The 19427-nt window shown below is 37.6% G+C and overlaps 1 protein-coding gene across 1 annotated transcript in view; it reads left to right on the forward strand.

Annotated features, from left to right (window-relative positions):
• HMCN1 (hemicentin 1) overlaps positions 1-19427 on the forward strand; it is a 523850-nt gene that overhangs the window by 142585 nt on the left and 361838 nt on the right. The window lies entirely within an intron of this gene.

The following is a 19427-nucleotide window of genomic DNA, read 5'->3' on the forward strand; positions in this document are numbered from 1 at the left end:
TATATTAAAATGGCAGGAGTATGATAGTTTATAAGATTTTTGGAGAATTTATTATAAAAGACTAGGTTTTACAAGTTCATAATAGATTCTAAGGTGTGAAAGAAAAGTCTGCCAAATGATACAGTTGTTTTATTTTGATGGCACAACTGTATTTAACTTCTGTCACTTAAGTGATCGGTTACAAATACATTTATACAACCTTGATGTGTTATAAACATAATGAAATCTAAAAGTTGAACTCTTATGGAGACTCTAAACTATTTTTTTTTGGAGGGAGGAAGGCAAGGCAATTGGGGTTAAGTGACTTGCCCAAGCTCATACAGCTAGTGTGTCAAGTGTTATGGATTTTAACTCAGGTCCTGCTGACTCCAGGGCTGGTGCTCTGCTCACTGCACCACCTAGCTGCCCCTAAACTCTTATTTCTTAACTGATAATTAGAGTAAAGAGTTAGTCTTTCCCATGAGTATTATACTCATAGTGTCATAAACTAAAGACTGTTGCATTCATTGTACATGAAACTTTTTATTACTTAATTATTTCAAAAGAAGTCTGATTTTGTCTTTTTCAGTTGACAGAGGTTACAATCCTGTCACGTCTTAGCTGACCATTTTCTAAGTGGCTAAGGATTTTTAAAAAATGGTTGGAGGTAGGAGACTTTTGGCCATCCTTTTGGTTATGAAGTTTTCTCAATTTAACTGGTCTGATCCCAAAACTAGTTCTATCACTGGACCTATATTTGAAGCTCTTCCATCTGGGAAGGCCTGGTTAGAACTTGTTTTCCACTAGTATAGTTTTTGAGAATCTTCCACAGGAGTTAACTTTCTTTTGGTGTCATGATCTCTTTGGCAGTCTGGTGTACTGATGTATCCTTCCTTAGAGTGATGAATGAAATCAAATATAAAAGATAACAAAGGAAACTAATTCTACTGAAATAAAGATGTAACTTTTTCACATCTGAGTTCAAGGACCGCCTCCAATTTATAAATGGACCCCATTTAAGAGCCCTTTTTCTAGAAGGAGGTAAAAGAGACCACCCTAATTTTTGGCATCTAAGGAATTGCCAGTAAAAAAGAAAGAGTTGAGTTCCTTATGTATTAGATAGGAAGTAAGAGAACTCTGAAAAACATGCAGTAACTTAAGATCTCCCAATATATCTATTTTTTAAAAAAATACTACAAATAAAGGCACCATCGACTACAAGATTTGATTTCTGGTTTTCATTGCTGTCAGAACTGATGTTAGAAAAACAATGATGTTTGATGGAGTGTGAATTTGGCACAGCTTGAAACTGTACTGATTAATCTGTCACTGGTGTTTTAAATAATATGTCTAGCTTGTTCCTGCTATTTTGGGTACAAATCACTCCTGGCTGGATATTCAGACGGGACTTTCTCTGTTTTTGGCTTAAGATAGAGACTTTTTCTGAAGCCCCTGTTTTGAACATGTATTTTTAAAAAACATGCATGTCATTTTATTTGTCAGTGTTCCTAGCCCTACACCAGAGACTATTTGAAAAACACGGCCCTATCATTGACCTTGAAAATAAGTAGAAACGGGTGTTTCCTCTAGAATGTGAAAATGTGTTAGAGGAGACTATAATATAAAAATCTACAGGAAATCTATAAAAACAATGTATATATTTTTCTTTCTTTCCCTCCTTGGAGCTTATCTAATTAAATGTCCAAAAAGCAGTAAAGAACCCAATGAGACTATGTGAATATATTATATGTACATTTACATGTACACATTTCACATGTATAAATGTATTAGCATTCCTTGATGTCAGTAGTCATTCTTGGAAACCAAAAGGAACATATTTAGCTCAGTGAGGTCTAGGTCACTATCAATTTCTTCAGTGTGAGTAGATATGTTTGTCTATGTAAGCATATGGCTCTATATTGAACATAAAACACGCACATTTGTAAATATATCATCATGCATACTTGCCATCCAGCCTCCTAAATGAGGTCAAAAGACCTTCCTCTGTGTACTTGGTCCAATGTGGTTGATTTTTTTAAATTTTTTTAATTTTTTTTACTATAATTTCCAGGTCCTCATATTGGGGGTTGTGACCAAGAGTCCAAATATATTATCTCCACTGTCATCAAAAGAGCAAATGGTTTCTTTTGGAAATTTCAAAAGAATTTTCTCTAGGTATTTTTTATGTTGTATTTTTTTCCTGTTAACCTACTTCCAGTTTCATCCTTAAACCCCTTCAACATTATCTGGTCTAATAATGTCTCATGTCAAGCTTCTGTAAATTCATCCTACCTTCCAATAATTCTTACTTTTTTGAGAGTCAGTACTGCTCGTAATCTTCCACCATCCTCTTGTGTAAGAATTTATACACAAGTTTATATTATAATGCAGTGTTGCTCTTGGCTCGTATAACACTCTACTTGGCAAAGTGACCAAGCATTTGCTGGCAGTTTCCAGTCTCTTTTGGCGTCCTCTTTTGTTGATTGATTCATATTGGTTAAACTTCCTTAGGAAATGGTGAGAATCTATTCTTTTATCTATTTCTCCCCCTTTTGTTTAAATAGGTTAGCAATACTTAGATTACAGATGTTTTAATTGCATCCCTATCTTCTCATTTTTTTCTAATTTGTTATTGGTTTGGATCCTTGTTATAGCAATTTGATGGTCTGACTGTTCAGAAATTACTTACCAGGAATCAGTCATTTTTTGTAACATCCAGTGTTCACCATATCCAGGGTCTCCCTATTCTCTTTTTTCAAGAAAATATTCAGAACATATAGGTGTGATGCTTCTCTGGGTTCTTCAAGTCTTTGACCTCTTTTCTTAATTCTGACCCTTTTATTTTTTAAAATAAAAACCTCTTTCTATATACAAAACACTCTGCTAAGCACTGGGGATAAAAATAAAATAGGAACACAATCCTTGCTCTCAAGGAACTCATCTTCTAATAGGAGGAGATGATAGATAGATGGATAGACAGGTGGATGGATGGATGGATAGATAGATAGAAAGACAGACAGCCAGACATATATAAATATAGAAATAGTAGATTTGAGCTGTAAGTCATATAGAAAGGTCCTGTGGTCCTCAGAGCACAGCAGCGCAAGACATATGGTAATGCATCTTCTTTAGTGGCATTTCCATAAATAAAATCTTATCCATTTCTGATGCTGAAGCATTTGAAAGTGTCTAATACTTTGGTGGAAAGAACTTTTCTGAGTCCTTAGTAGCTGTAGTAGTGGCTACTAATGTAGATGGCACTGTCAATCAAATGAAGTAACATCTGTAAAGTCCTTTCAAAAATACAAAATGTTATATAAATGACAGTTGTCATCAAATACTCTGTAGCATTTACAGAAGCATTTACCAGGTTGTATCTCCCCAAGAGTTTGCTTGCCTAAATAACGGCTGCTCTACAGAGATACAGGCCGGGCTGATGGCCCAGAGGGGTCCACTATTCCTGGGGATTTTGATAGTTTGTCAGTGGTTGTTGATGGTGTCAGAATGATTGGTGGCCTCTTCTCTACAAGAGTTGCTCCCTTCAGTGAAAATGATTTCTGGGGCTGGCTTGTTGGAGGGGGATGAGTACTGATAGTCCCAGCTAAGTTGTGCAGTAGATAGAATTCCAGGCCTGAAGTCAGAAAGACTCATTTTCCTGAGTTCAAATCTGGTCTTAGACACTTATTAGTAGTGTGACACTGGGAAAATCACTTAATCCTCAGTTTGTCTTAGTTTCCTAACTTAGTTTCCTCACTAAAAAGTGAGCTAGAAAAGGAAATGGCAAACCACTTTAGTATCTTTGCCAGGAAAACCCCAAATGGGGTCATGAAGAGTCAAACATGACTGGAAAAACTAGAGGACAACTCCCAGGGATCTTGAATGCTTGGTCTGAGGTTATTTCTACCAAGTTGTGGATTGTGAACTGTCTGGGACACAGAAGTAATTGCTTCCTCTATGGGCCTTTCTTGAGAAGGAACTCCTTGCTCTCCTTCTCCTGCCAATCAGCCCCAAGGACAAATGCTTTTTCTTCTTGCCAACTTATGCATGTAAGTCACTGAATATTGGAATACATATAAAAGTAAAGCTCATTTAATTTGAAGGCTCCTAATTGAGTCCTTTGTAGAATTTCTGTGTCTTTACATGTTCTTGTAACAACAGTGTGGCTAGTAGCTACTGTGGCTATGTAAGACCAACAACAACCAGAACACAGAAGGGCTGCCAACACAGGATCTTCGATTTGCTTTTCTAAGGAAAGCAACTTTAAGGTGTTAATAATCTCAACTTAATTAAACATGCTTATATCATTCATTTAGTTCAGGGGAAAGAGATCAACCTGCTGAACTTCAAGCCAAATACAAACAGAAATTACAAACATCAACAGACAGACCTTGTCTAATTCAAATCACAATTCATAGGTACCAGAGAAACACCAACATCTATCTGTCTGGTTTACAAAGCTGGGGGGTGCAGGTTCAACAGCTTGCCCAGTCTTGTCACTCACATTCTGTCAATGAATGTATCCCCAAAAGTCAAATGCCAACTTTGGATTTTCTATATCTGTCTCAGGGCCCTGGGTGCTTGAGGCTCACCATTTAGGGTGTGAGAAATCAGTGTGGGAAAGCTCCAACCATGAGCACCACATCCTATACAATTCAGTGACTCTCTATTGTCTTAGTGCTAAGAAACACTCCAAGATGAAAGATCCCACTTTACCTGCCCCATTCAAACAAAGAATAGTGAAAAGTCCCATTTGGCTTGCCATTACAGCTCTATGAAAAATATTGGTACTTAGGCTACAATTATTTATATAATCTTTTTGGCTATGTTATTTATAAGTATTTGCAACATGAGAAGACCAAGTGTCCTATAAAATAATATATCTTGTTGGTTTTGTACATGAACTAAAAATAGTGTTATAATCTCCTTTTATATACATCTCCAAAGAGAACCTATTAGTCATCTTTCAACTTCCTTTATGTCTTTTTGCTTCACTTATGACAAGGATGTCAGCATTAATATGATTGTGTTCATATTTAGATTTTTTCCATTAAAAAAGGTAGTAGAGTAGATAGAGTGTTGGACTTACAGTCAGGAAGACCTGAGTTTGAAACCTCCCTCAGATACTAGCAGTGTAATCCAGGACAAGATTTTTAACCTCTCCCTTAGTTTCCTCATGTATAAAATAAGCAGGGTTGTTGTGAGACCATATGTGTAAAGCACTTTACTAATCTTAAAGCTATGTAAGTCTAGCCATTAAGACAAGAGAGATAAATACATGGTGGTTCTAAATGTGATTTGGTGTGCCAACAATAAATTTAAGACATTTAGATGGTTAGAAATTTTCATTCTTATCACTCTCATCTCTCTGCCTATGGGAGGTAGGGTGCAACACAAAACTAATGGTGGTTTTATGTTTTTCTTTCCTTCTATGAACTTGGACAAATCATTCATTAACTAGTGCCTGGCCTACAGCTTCTGTACCAAGGCTGGCCCTCAGAAAGTAAAAGTAATCTAATCAAATCCTGCAAGCTAGTACCATATTCCCAACCAGATCTTATATTCTGCTGGCATAGTCTTTGAGAACAAAGTTATTTTCAGGGACACCATGCCTTACTTTTTTTTGAGAATCATGATAAAAAATAATGTTTAGAAGTCACAACTTTCATGGTACATACAGATGGTAAAAGGTATTTTAAGATAAGAGAAAAACTTTTGGTTAACAGCATTGACAGAAATAATTGTAGAGAGTTCCTAAAATTAAAGTTTTAATCTTAAGAACTTCTTTAAAAATATTTGTGAGTTGAGCAGATAACAATTTGCTTTTGAAAACATAAAGGCTAGAAGATTATGTTATGAAATGGCAAATTCTAATTTCCTCAAACATATAAAAGTTAAAATGTTGTGCATATGTCAGATCATAGAGTAATGAAATTGTTTTTTTTTTGCCTTTTTTGCCCTTGGTTAGTTAGTGTTAAAGTGTTGTCAGGCTTCACTTTTCTGACCATCTAAGAAGGCGGAGAAAGAATTAACAGTTGAAGGGAAGTTTTGTTTGAGAGATTTCCTCATGACCCACGATAAATTAATGGAAACAGTCTTTGTTCCATCCAGTTTCCAGGTTTCTTTATGCATTCCTTAGAATGACCCGACTGCAATGAGGTTAGACAAGCAAAATCTTTGGATGGAGCGTGCTACTTCTGAATCACTATGTGATTTAGGCCAATATTTGGCTATGTTAGAAACATTGAAAATGTTTCTCTCTTTCTTTCTTCCTTTTTTTTTACTAAGAGTCCCAGAGGAATATGTACTTCAAAGTCACTGATGAGAGAAAGGGGATACTAAAAAAGGTCTTTCAAAAGTTGTTGATTATATTTTTTAAAAGTTATAAACAAACAAGTTACTTTAGGAGATATGGCAGCTGGCTCTTCCCATCAACTTTGCCTTTCAGATATGAACTTGAAAACCTTGGTCAATATGCTTTTGTTTAATCTTAAACGTTTGGCATATCTATATTTAGGAACCCAAATGGTTTAAGGAATAAATGACCACATTTGTGAAAATGTTAGCTCTGTGTACATATATGTGTGTGTGAATATATATTTATATACATACATATATTTTATGTACACATATGCACATACATGTAGAACAGCTTATTTGTAAATTTATTTATAAAATTAATAGTAGATACAATCTCAGCTTTTTTGGATAATGTGCCAGAGCCTGCAGGGCCATGTTTTAGATTAAACAGCTTTACCTTCTTTCATTTCAGTTCCCCAGAACTGAAGCCAAAATAGACATAGCCTTCATTGAATTACCCATTAGAGTGATTCATATTATAGGAAGATTCCAGAATAATAATATCTTGTGTTTGTATAGTGATTTTCTTAGTTTTCAAAGTACTTTCACATGTCATTTTGTTCTCATAAAAATCCGTTATTCAATTCATTATTAAATATTTATGGAGGGCTTAATATATGCCCCACTGTGCTAGATAATGAATTCAGTTTAGTTCAACAAACATTTAAGTGTCTGTTGTGTGTACAAGGCCTTGTGATAGGCTGAAGGTATAAAATCAAAAAGAAACGCAGTTCTTGTCCTCAAGGAGCCCACATCCTAGTGAACAATTATTTAAATCGGGGCTGTCCAAAATGTGGCCCCCGGTGCAATTTATGCAGCTGGCCTACAAGCATAGAAATTTACATAAATGCTTTAGTAAAGGAAACCGAGCTACCACAGAGCTCTCACTAAAATGGCAAATCAAAATATATTGTCTATTGTTTCAATAAAAACCTAAGGTTGTACAGCCCTGATTTAAATTGTCTCTAATGTCACCTTGTCATTCTTCTGCCTTTTAGCCAGGGATATTGGTGGACTCCTTGCTTAAGAAATATAATACATAAAAATCAAAATTCAAAATTGATAACTGAAGGGAATATAGCATTTACATTAAGAAAAAATTTTAATTTTGTGAAAGAATTAACAACTGCGTTCCCATCAATAAAAAGAGAGAGATGGATGTGGCTTAGGAACCCATTCTAAGTTAGTCAATGAGTAAACATTTCTTAAGTACCTACAATGTATGAGGCTTTGGGACACCAAAAGAGCCAAACTTAGTCCATGTCTCAAGGAGCTCACAGTCTAATGGCAGAGACACTAAGCAAACAAATACATGCAAACAAGATTAACACAGGATAAATAGGAAATAATTGAAAGGGGGAAGGCACTAGAATGAAGAGGGGTTGGGAAAGGCTTCTTGCAGATGATGGAATCTTAGTTGGGATTCAAAGGATACCTGGGCAGCCTGTAGTTTGAAATAAGTAGAGAGAGTATTCCAGGCATGGAGGACAGTCAGAGAAAATGCCTGGAGCTGAGAGGTGGACTGTCTTGTTTCAGTGTCCTTGGAGTTGTGGGGAGTAAGATGTAAGAAGACTGAAAAAAGGTAGGAGTGGGTTATGGGAGTGAGTTATGAAGGGCATTGGACACCAAATAGAGGATTTTGTATATTATTATGGAGGTGATAGGGAGCTGCTGGAGTTTATTGAGTGGGGATGGGGGTTGATGTGGTTGGACCTGAGCTTTAGGAAAATCATTTTGGCAACTTAATGGTCAATGGATTTGAGGAGGGAAAGACTTGAGGCAGTGGCTATTAAAGACTCAAGAGCCATCAGCAGGCTGTTAAAATATTTCAAGCATGAATTGAGGAGGGATTGTGACAGGGAAGTAGCAGTATCAGAGAAGAGAAGGAGGCATATTCAAGAAATATTGCAAAGGTGAAGTCAACAGTCCTTGGTGACAGATTGGATGGGGGAGGGGAGGGCAGCAAGAAATAGTGAGGAGTTAAAGAGGATAGCCAGGTGGCAAGCCTGAGGGATTTGAAGGATGGTGCTGTCCTCTACAGTAACAGGGAAGTTAGGATGAGGGGAAAGTTTAGGAAGAAGATGATAAGTTCAGTTTTGGACATGTTGAATTTAAGATATCCACAGGACATCTTGTTTGATATGTTGAAAAACAGTTGGGGATGTGAGATTGGAAGTCAGCAGAGAGTTTAGGGAAGGCTAGGTAGATTTGAGAATCATCAGTATAGATATGGTAATTAAATCCATGGGAGCTGATGAGATCACCAAATGAAGTAATATAGCAGGAGCAGAGAAGAGGGCCCAAGACTGAATCCTGTAGGACACCTACAGTTAGAGGCCACTACCTAAATGAGGATCCAACAAAGGAGACTCAGAAGAAGTGGTCTGATAGGAGAAATACCAGGACAGAGTGGGGATCCAAAAACCTAGAGGTGAGAGAGTATCTTCTCATATAGTAAGCTCCTTCAGGGTATTCACAATGTGATAATTTTTTAATTTTTTTTCAGATTTGCACTCTTTGCCTTCTACCTCCTGAATCCCGTAATTGAGAATGCAAGAAAAACAAAACCCCTGTTACAAATACATAAGCAAAGCAAAATAAAGTCCTGCATTGGGCATATTTCACACACACCCATTCCCAGCCACCGCCCCAAAAAGTTTCAGTCTATACGCTATCAAAAAAGTGGATAGTACATTTCATCTTGAGTCCTTTGGATTTGTGAGTGGTCATTGGGTTGATCAGAGTTCCTAAATCTTTTAAGGTTGTTTGTCTTTATTATATTGTTGTAATTTTATAAATTGTTCTCCTGGTTCTTCTCACTTCATTTTGCATCATTTCATACAAGTCTTCCTAGGTTTTTCTCAAACTATCTCCTTTATCATTTGTTGTTGCACCTTAGTGTAATACAAGGAAAATTAGGAACCCCTGAGAAACCCCTAGCTACTGACAAGCACCCCCAGAAAGAATGGACTCAGATATCTTTGGTATTTAGCAAACCCCCTGGGACTCTGTGGTTCCTCCAAGGAATGTCAACAGATAGGACCATCCCACTGAGAGATAACTTGACAGACCCTTCCTGGGAGATATCCCTGGGACTCCATGACTCCACCAAGGAATGTAAATGAGATTATTCCACTAGTATGATAACCTGACTGAATCTTTTGATCAGCCAGGACCTTTGTTCCTGTTTCTCGCCCCACTCTGTACCCCCATATCCTATATAAGCTAAGCCATCACCCCAACACATTTGCCATTGATTTGTGGTGCTGTACCCCGATGGCCACCAGCTAATAAATTCTCCACTTAAACTCATACTCTGTGGTGTGTCTCGCTCGCTTCTGGTACAACATTAGTATTCTCTTCCATGCATATATCATAACTTATTCAGCCATTCCAATATTGATGGATGCCCCTTCAGTTTTCAATTCTTTACCTCCTCAAAAAGAGCTGTATAAATATGTTTATATGCATGGGTACTTTCTTCTCTCTTTGACTTCTTTGGCATCTAGACATAGCAATGGTATCACTGGGTCAAAGGGTATGCACAGTTTAACAGTGTTTTGAGTATAATTCCAAATTGCTTTTGCGGAATAGCTGTACCAGTTCAGTTACACATTATACCTATTTTGTCATGGCCTTTCCAGTATTTATTATTTTCCTTTTTAACTTTTCAAATCTGATGGGCATTTTTATTTATCAGAACTGTTTTTATTTGCATTTATCTAGTTATTAATGATTTTGAGCCTTTTTGTATGTTTATTGATAGATTGAATTTCTCTGAGAACTGCCTATTCATATCCCTTGACCACTTATCAATTAAAGCCAAGATGATTAATTTTATAAAAATTTGAGCGTTTTGGGGACATATTGGTTGTTCAGTGAAAGGCTCTATACAATTTAGAGGGAGCATCCCAATATTCTGATGAGTTTAAGTTGGTAACAGAACTTCTGGAATTTCAACTGTGTAAACTCAACATCTGTAATTACCTGAATCTAGATTGCATGCATATATTTTGGGTTTAAGCAGTTCAGCCTTCTGGATAGGGTTGAAATTTCATTTTAACCACAGAAGGACAATGCTTATATAACCTAAAGTTACCTAGCAAATGTTATTTTAAAAAAATCCAAAATACTTATAATGATGTCTTATTAGTCCTACATAAACAAGCAACTCGAGAAGATTACAAGCAATTTGAGAAGATTACAAGTGAGATTTTGTTTTATGTTACCTTGGTTCGCCTAGAGAAAGAGTTATGAGATATGCGAATCTGCCCTGTGATTTTTTGTTTGTTTGCAAAATAATTTTTATTGCTCTTTTGTTTTTATGTCACATGTATTTCCAAATGTATCCCTCTCCTGTCCTTCCCCATTCCCTCTTGGAAAGTTATCCCCTATTGTAAAGAAGAAAACAGGTTGTTGTTTTTTTTTAGCACACACTGAAGAAAGTCAGATATTGTATTGTTTTTTATACCCGTTGCCTCCCATCTCTTCAAAGTTGGTGAGGAGGTGAGGTATCTTTGTATCTTTTCTTTTGGGCCAAGATTGGTCATTATAATTTCATTCAGCTCTGACTGTTTGGTTGATTTTCTTTCCATTTACAGTGTTGTAATCATTTTATGTATTGTTTTCCTCGTTCTTCTTACTATCTTTTCCATCAGTTCATTTAAGTTTTACCATGATTTTGGTTTTTTTTTTTTTATATGAACAACAGTGAGTCATAAAGACTTGTTAATGTAGCAAAGTAAAAAAAATAACAGGGATCAATAAGCAGGCATTTCTTAAGCACCTATTATGTCGGCCACTGTGCGCTGGGTACGGTGACAAAAATGAAATAATCTTGCCTTATAGGATCTTACATTCTCTTAGAAGTTATATGCTTGTACCTAGTCTGCCTCCCACCTGCTGCCTTGACAAGTGAACTCTCAGAAAATTACTCCAGGTTCCAACTACCTTGTAGGTACGTAGCCACTCAAAATCATCAACTCATCCTAATTTGGGGTCTCTTGCTTCCTGTTCTTTCTGTTAAATTGCTCTCTGTTGGGTGTGTCTCCTTGCTTATACTGGACTGGACCTGGTTCTTTATAACAGGAAGAATTCTCTAGGCTTTTTAGTTATAGGCCTAAGACCATAGTGAGCTCTTTTGTGATTATAGACACCAGTCAATTAGTTACAGAAGTCTTTAGTCTTCATCAGTCTGTACTTTGAACCCCTTTCCACCAATGGCTTCTGAGTTTCTCAGACTAAACTCTTTTTTCATTTTTGATGTGATATTCCTTTTAGTCCCTCTGGTATCCCAGGGTCAGGTGTATGTGTCCTCTTCAAATAATCCTGAGCTTCCCATTTGGCAACACTACAAAACGAGTAGATAGAGATGGGCAGTGAGAAATTCTTCCCAGCTTCCGCATTACCCCAATTTCCCTGCAGATTTTTTTAACAGCATATTTTTAAGTTTAATTGGCATCATTAACATTATTTCCATCACTTTAAGTCTAGACAATCGAGAAAACAATCAATCTAGTCCTGATTTAGAAACTTTGCCAACCCCAAATTTAACAATCTGTTCTCTTGAGCTGGTTTGAGCTGACTCCAGCACACCTGCCTCTAGCACACACCTGTTCCGCCCTCAGTAGAGGACTTCAGCTCAGTAGAGGACATGCCTAGAAAATAGAAACCATTCATCACGAGCTCTCTCTTCTCCCTTTCCATCTATCCCACAATCGTGCTGCGCCACTCCTCATTTCCTCTCCTTTGCCTTAGTCTCTGCTGAGGAGGTGGCCCTTCCCTTTGCCCAGGCTATCCACTCTACTTAAATTCTTGCCTCTGTCACTTCTCATCTCCTCCAGGTCCTTGTCCCCTCAACCACTCCCTTTCTTTCTCTATATATCAGTTTCTACTTAGCCACCATTTCTGCCTCTCCTGTCTACAAACATGCCCAAGTCTTGCCCATCCTGAAAATACCTCTAGACCAGAGGTTCCTAAACTTTTTTGGCCTACCACCCCCTTTTAAAAAATTACTTAGCACCCCCACCCCAGAAATCCCTTTAACAGTTTTTTTTGAAATTTGTGTCATTTTTTAAAAATATTTTTTAAAATGATGCATCTTAAATTTAATAATTTATTGTAAATTTGTGGGGTTTTTCCTGCATTGAATTTTTTAAAATTTATTTAACATAGTTAGTTTTCAGCATTGATCTTCACAAGAGTTTGGATTACAAATTTTCTCCCCATTTCTACCCTCCCCCCCACTCCAAGATGGCATATATTCTGGTGGCCCTGTTCCCCAGTCAGCGCTCCCCTCTGTCACCCCACTCCCCTCCCATCCCCTTTTCCCTTCCTTTCTTGTAGGGCAAGATAAATTTTTACGCCCCATTGCCTGTGTATCTTATTTTCTTGTTGCATGCAAAAACATTTTTGTTTGTTTTTGAACATCTGTTTTTAAAACTTTGAGTTCCAAATTCTCTCCCCTCTTCCCTTCCCACCCACCCTCCCTAAGAAGTCAAGCAATTCAACATAGGCCACATGTGTATCATTATGTATAACCCTTCCACAATACTCATGTTGTGAAAGACTAACTATATTTTGCTCCTTCCCAACCCATCACCCTTTATTGAATTTTCTCCCTTGACCCTGTCCCCTTTTGAAAGTGTTTGTTTTTGACTACCTCCACCCCCATCTGCCCTCCCCTCCATCATCCCCCCCATTTTTTTTATCTTCTTCCCTCTTCTTTCCTGTGGGGTAAGATTCCCAATTGGGTATGTATGGTATACCCTCCTTAGGCCAAATCTGATGAGAGAATTGTTCACTCATTCTCCCCTCATCCACCCTCTCCCCTCCTCCCACAGAACTGCTTCCTCTTGCCACCTTTATGGGAGATAATCCATCCCATTCTATCTCTCCTTATCTCCCTCTCTCAGTATGTTGCTCTCTCATCCCTTAGTTTGATTTTATTTCTTTTAGATACCTTCCCTTCATCTTCAACTCACCCTGTGTCTGCTCTCTCCCCCTCTCTCTCTCTCTCTCTCTCTCTCTCTCTCTCTCTCTCTCTCTATATATATATATATATATATATATATATATATGTATGTACACATACACACATAGATATATACATACATACACATTCACCCATATATACACATAAACATATATGTATGCATATTCCCTTCAGCTACCCTAATACTGAGGTCTCATGAATCATATACATCATCTTTCCATGTAGGAATGTCAACAAAACAGTTCGCCTTTAGAAAGTCCCTTGCAATTTCTTTTTCTTGTTCTTTTTCTTGATTACCTTTTCATGCTTCTCTTGATTCTTGTGTTTGAAAGTCAAATTTTCTATTCAGTTCTGATCTTTTCACTGAGAAAGCTTGGAAGTCCTCTATTTTATTGAATGTCCATATTTTGCCTTGGAACATGATACTCAGTTTTGCTGGGTAGGTGATTCTAGGTTTTAATCCTAGCTCCATTGACCTCCGGAATATCGTATTCCAAGCCCTTCGATCTCTTAATGTAGAGGCTGCCAGATCTTGGGTTATTCTGATTGGGTTTCCACAATACTCAGATTGTTTCTTTCTGGCTGCTTGCAGTATTTTCTCCTTGATCTGGGAGCTCTGGAATTTGGCCACAATATTCCTGGGAGATTTCTTTTGGGGATCTACTTGAGGAGGTGATCGATGGATTCTTTCAATTTCTATTTTGCCCTGTGGCTCTAGAATATCAGGGCAGTTCTCCTTGATAATTTCTTGAAAGATGATATCTAGGCTCTTTTTTTGATCATGGCTTTCAGGTAGTCCAATAATTTTTAAATTATCTCTCCTGGATCTATTTTCCAGGTCAGTGGTTTTTCCAATGAGATATTTCACATTGTCTTCCATTTTTTCATTCTTTTGGTTCTGTTTTATAATATCTTGATTTCTCATAAAATCACTAGCTTCCACTTGCTCCAATCTAATTTTTAAAGTAGTATTTTCTTCAGTGGTCTTTTGGACCTCCTTTTCCATTTGGCTAATTCTGCCTTTCAAGGCATTCTTCTCCTCATTGGCTTTTTGGAGCTCTTTTGCCATTTGAGTTAGTCTGTTTTTTAAGGTGTTGTTTTCTTCAGTGTATTTTTCAGTATTTTTTTGGGTCTCCTTTAGCAAGTCATTGACTTGTTTTTCATGGTTTTCTTGCATCCTTCTCATTTCTCTTCCCAATTTTTCCTCTACTTCTCTAACTTGCTTTTCCAAATCCTTTTTGAGCTCTTCCATGGCCTGGGACCAGTTCATGTTTTTCTTGGAGACTGTTGGTGTAGGCTCTTGCACTTAATATTGACTTCTTTAGGCTGTATGTTTTGGTCTTCTTTGTCAGCAAAGAAAGAATGCAAAGTCTGAGACAGAATCTCGGTGCGTTTTCGCTGCCTGGCCATATTCCCAGCCAACTAACTTGACCTTTGAGTTTTTCATCAGGGTATGACTGCTTGTAGACTAGAGAGTTCTGTATTCCACGTTTGGGGGGGAGGTGCCAGCTCTGGCACACCAGCACTCCTCCTTCCCCAAGAACCCCCAACCCGAACTGGGCTTAGATCTTCGGCAGGCTGTGCACCCCTGCTCTGATCCGCCACTTAATTCCTCCCACCAGGTGGGCCTGGAGCCTGAAGTAACAACAGCTGTAGCTGCCCCACCTCCGCTGCCCCCGGGGCTGGAAGCCTAACCTCGAACTCTTTCTATTCCCGCAGCTTTTCCCACTAACCTTCTCAGCAGTCTTTGGTGTTTGTGGGTTGAGAAGTCTCGTAACTGCCGCAGCTCACTGAATCAGGGCACTAGGGCCCCCTCCGCCTGGCTTCTGGTCTGGATGGTCCACGCCGCCCATGCTGGACTCTGCTCCACTCCGTTCCCAGCTCCCAGCTCTGTGTGGGATAGACCTCACCCAGAGACCATCCAGGCTGTCCTGGGCTGGAGCCCTGCTTCCCTCTGCTGTTTTGTGGGTTCTGCCGTTCTAGAATTGGTTCAGAGCCATTTTTCATAGGTTTTTGGAGGGACTCGGTACGGAGCTCATACTATTTCCTGCTTACCAGCCGCCATCTTGGCTCCGCCCCCTCCCTGCAGATTTAAACAGGACAACACTGCAAAATAGCTTAAGTAAGGCTGGTAGAGTTAACATTTGGCCTATTACCCACCAAAAGGCAAAATAACTGTACAATTTGTATATATAGATACCTTATTCCACTGAATTCCTGTAAGCTTATTCAATCCATTTTATGGTTAGAGAAGCAGAACAGCTCTCTATTAAGTATCTTATTTGAGACTTATACAATGACAGTGATACAAATTCATTTAATTCTAATCAAAGTTTTTTTTTCTGCTAGCCAACAAGTTCTTTTTATGCCTTTGGCTCTTAAGGTATCTTTTGCAAATGGTGTGTTTTAAAAACTCAATAAATGAACACCTGAAATGAATTATGGAAAGAATTGAACCAATGCCAGGAGGGGAGAGTGGAGGAAGCCATTTATTTCTGTGGCTATGGGAACTGAAGATTTTTAAAAGGTGACAATTCAAAAGTGACAAGAACATCTGGTTATCGCTAGAAGAGAGTTAATTAATGGTATAGAGGAAAAGTATGGCCATTATTAGAATTGTTAAAGGATATTCTCAATATTTAGTCACTACAGTATATATTTGGCTAGAAAGGTGCATAGAATAGTTAAAAAAAAAAGAAAATTTTGTTGGGTCTTGCCCTGGTCAAATTAAAGCAAACTCAGAAAATGAGATAAAAGAAGGTTATTGACACAACAAGACATCAAGCAGCTGTAATGGCACTGGCCTCCAAATTCTAACTTGGAGCTGTTTTTATCAGACAGCAGTAAAACAATTTACATATGGGGGTTGTTGTCGTTGTTGTGTTTGTCCTTTGGTCTCATAGACGACCATGACATCAGGGAAATGAGGACATGACTTGCAGTTGACTTTGATTTGAGTGAGGGAGAGTTGACGCAGGAGGGTAAGACAATACTGTTTTCTAGACCTTTCGATGAGGAGATGGGATTGATTAGTGTCTCCTTAGGTCCACTGCTGGATGTTGTGGTGGATAGAGTACAGGGCTTGGAGTTAGGAAGACTCCCATTCATGAGTTTAAATCCAGGTTCAGATGCTTACTAGCTTTGTGACCCTGGTCAAGTTGCTTAACCATGTTTGCCTCAGCTACTCATCTGTAAAATGAGCTAGAAAAGGAAATGGCAAACCAATCGAGTATCCTTGCCAGGAAAACCCCAAATGGGGTCACTAAGAGTCAAAGAGTAAGAAATGACTGAACAACAACAAGTTCCTTGCCATTACAGCATCATTAGGACATGGAAGTAGCCCTCAGGTGATAGTATTAGTTTGCAAGAGATGGAACTAGTCCTAAAGGGACTGAGAACTGCAGGCTGGTTGAGCACTGTACCCGATGGTTGAGCAAGGTTAAAATATGGGGGTTACTTTGAATCTGTTCCAATGTCTGACTTATTATATAGATGTTGCAGGTCTACTTATTTTTATTATCTCAAAATGATCTTAGAGTGGAATTATAACTAGGGAAGACAACCTGGGTTTTACCCATGAAACTAAAGATCCTAAAAAATTCACACATAGTACTCCAGCAGCATTGATACAACTGAACCTAATTAGCACCTAATTAGCAAGAATTATTTAAGTAGGACCATGTTAGCTCTCATTGTTAATGAAATCTTTCTGTGAGTCATTACATTAACTAATTACCTATTACTCTCCACTGAATACTCTTAATTACTTATACTATTTTTCTCACGAATTACATAGTTGAATTGAGGGCTAGTTAATGCTCCTTGCCTTAGGCACCAAAACTCCTAATTCTGACTGTTCCTTAAAGGATAATCTAAACTAACCACAAAAACAATACTGAGAGAGACATAGGTTAAAATTCTTGCCTAAAGTCATACAATTGTGGCTGAGTTTGGGTTAGAACTGTGGGTTTTAAATTCCCAATCACAGCACATTGCCTAGGCCCTAAGAATTCTGGAGTTGGACAAGGGGATCTCTGAGGTCCCCCACCTCCTCTGATCTCATAATCCTACATACCTGAGATAGAGAAGACCCTGGCATTCTCTGTGGCTGCCTGATTCGAAAAGACCTCCATCTGTTGTTGGCAGTCTTGTACCTGCACAGACTTTGTGGTTGACCTTAATTCTCTCTACAGAATCATTTTCCTCCTGTGCTCTGGGAGAAACATTTTGTTAGTATAAACAAAATCTGAAACCCAGATTTTAGGAAATCAGTAAGACATTATTTCACAGAGCTCCATGGACTCCATTGATCCCTTTGTGATATTCTTCTTAAGAAATTCTCATTGCACATGATTTGAGATGTTAGTATTAGTATATTTTTCTCATGTGGACTATACATATCCAAATATTACTCTAAATTAATCTAGCATATTAACAAACCTTTCAATAAAATGCTGCTTTGCAAAAAAAAAATGCTTAGGGAGGAAAATATTGGGAAATAGGAATGGCAGACAGGCAGTGAATTTGGATGAGCATCTTCATCATTCTCTTCATTGTGTAATAAATGGTTTTTGTTGGTGTACATTGCTACATTAAATAAAATCTGAAGAAGCAACAGCCTGAGTTCTGTTTCCTGGGAATTTTTGTTGTTGCTTTTCTAATGGGCTCTTCCTTTTTTAAAATAGAAATGTGGAAAGAAGATGTAGTGTTAAAATCCATTACTCCAGACAAATCCCAATTTTATTATAAAAGCAAGTCTACAACACTTAACAGAGCCGAGCTCGCGTTCAGATGGTTTTTCCAATGTAAACCCAAGATGGGTGAGCCAATTTTTACGAAATAAAAAGCAATTTGTACCTTTGCCCAAAACTTACACTGAATATTTTTGCAGCTTCAAAAATATTTGGATAAGTCTTTTAGTATTTTTTTCATTTTACTCCTGATACTTCCTGTTTTAAATGGGGCCTGAAAGCAAGAGGGCACAATTTCCCTAGAGAATTTATTCTTATAGGAATTTTAACCTAAGTAGAAGCAGAAATGTTTGGAAATATTAATGAGTCCATTTCATTAAAGATTGAAAGTGAAGTGGAACCACTAACAACTGTGAGGTTCAGATAACTATTAAAATGTTTAGTTTGTTCTCCATAGGCTCAGATTCTTTATTTTTTTTTAGACTAAGTCATTTTAAGGAGACTTCTGCAGTGCTATAGCCAGATTATTTTATCCTTTGCAAAAGATTTTCCATATACATGTGATGTTTTAAATTGGATCTTCGTCCACACCAGGATTGAACCCACATACGTAGTCTCAATAGCACCAAATGTTAAGGGAGCAAGAATAGGTAGTTAAATCCTACTGGGAAGAATTAGTAACCATAAGAATTGTACTTTGTTCCATTCATTTCAAACAAACCAGTTGTTCCTTCAGCTAGCAAGTTGCACTTTGATTATTTAAGCATATAGCTGCCATTAATAAACAAAGTTATTTGGATTTTATAAGAAATAAATGTCTTCCCCTGAATATTTTTACATGTTTAACCAGGCATAACATTGCATAGAATATTATGAGAAAGTGACAATGAATTTATAGAAAGGCAATGTAAGTAAGCATAATTATTTCCTGATATGGTTGTAGGCCTTCAGCCCTGGGCAGCTGTAAAAATGATCATTTATTATGTGTGTTTGTATGCAAGTGAAAAAATTAAAATAGTCAAATACATTAGTTAAAGAAAAAACAATAATTGTGAATTCTTCTTAATAGTAAAGGCAATCTGATGATTGGTGACTGAAAAGGAAGAGAGTTGGAATGATTTATTTTCTTCTTTATGAAAAAATTAAGCAGAATTAGATTTCACAAAGCAAATGCTTGAAATTATTCCACCTCTAAGATCCTGAGCTCTGAGATTCCTTTTTCTAAAAATAATCTCTAGACCTCCACTTCCCTCTTCAAGCTTCTGCGTTATCCTCATTCTAAGCTTCAGTTCCATGGTCCCTCTCTATTTTTCTAGTTATGGCCTCATTTAACATATTGTATTCTACACTTGAGTCCAATGTCCCTTTGATTTCATGTCTGTTTAATTCACAGCCTTATCTGCTCC

This window comes from Trichosurus vulpecula, chromosome 4 (assembly GCF_011100635.1).
Source record: "Trichosurus vulpecula isolate mTriVul1 chromosome 4, mTriVul1.pri, whole genome shotgun sequence".
Lineage (NCBI taxonomy): Eukaryota > Metazoa > Chordata > Mammalia > Diprotodontia > Phalangeridae > Trichosurus > Trichosurus vulpecula.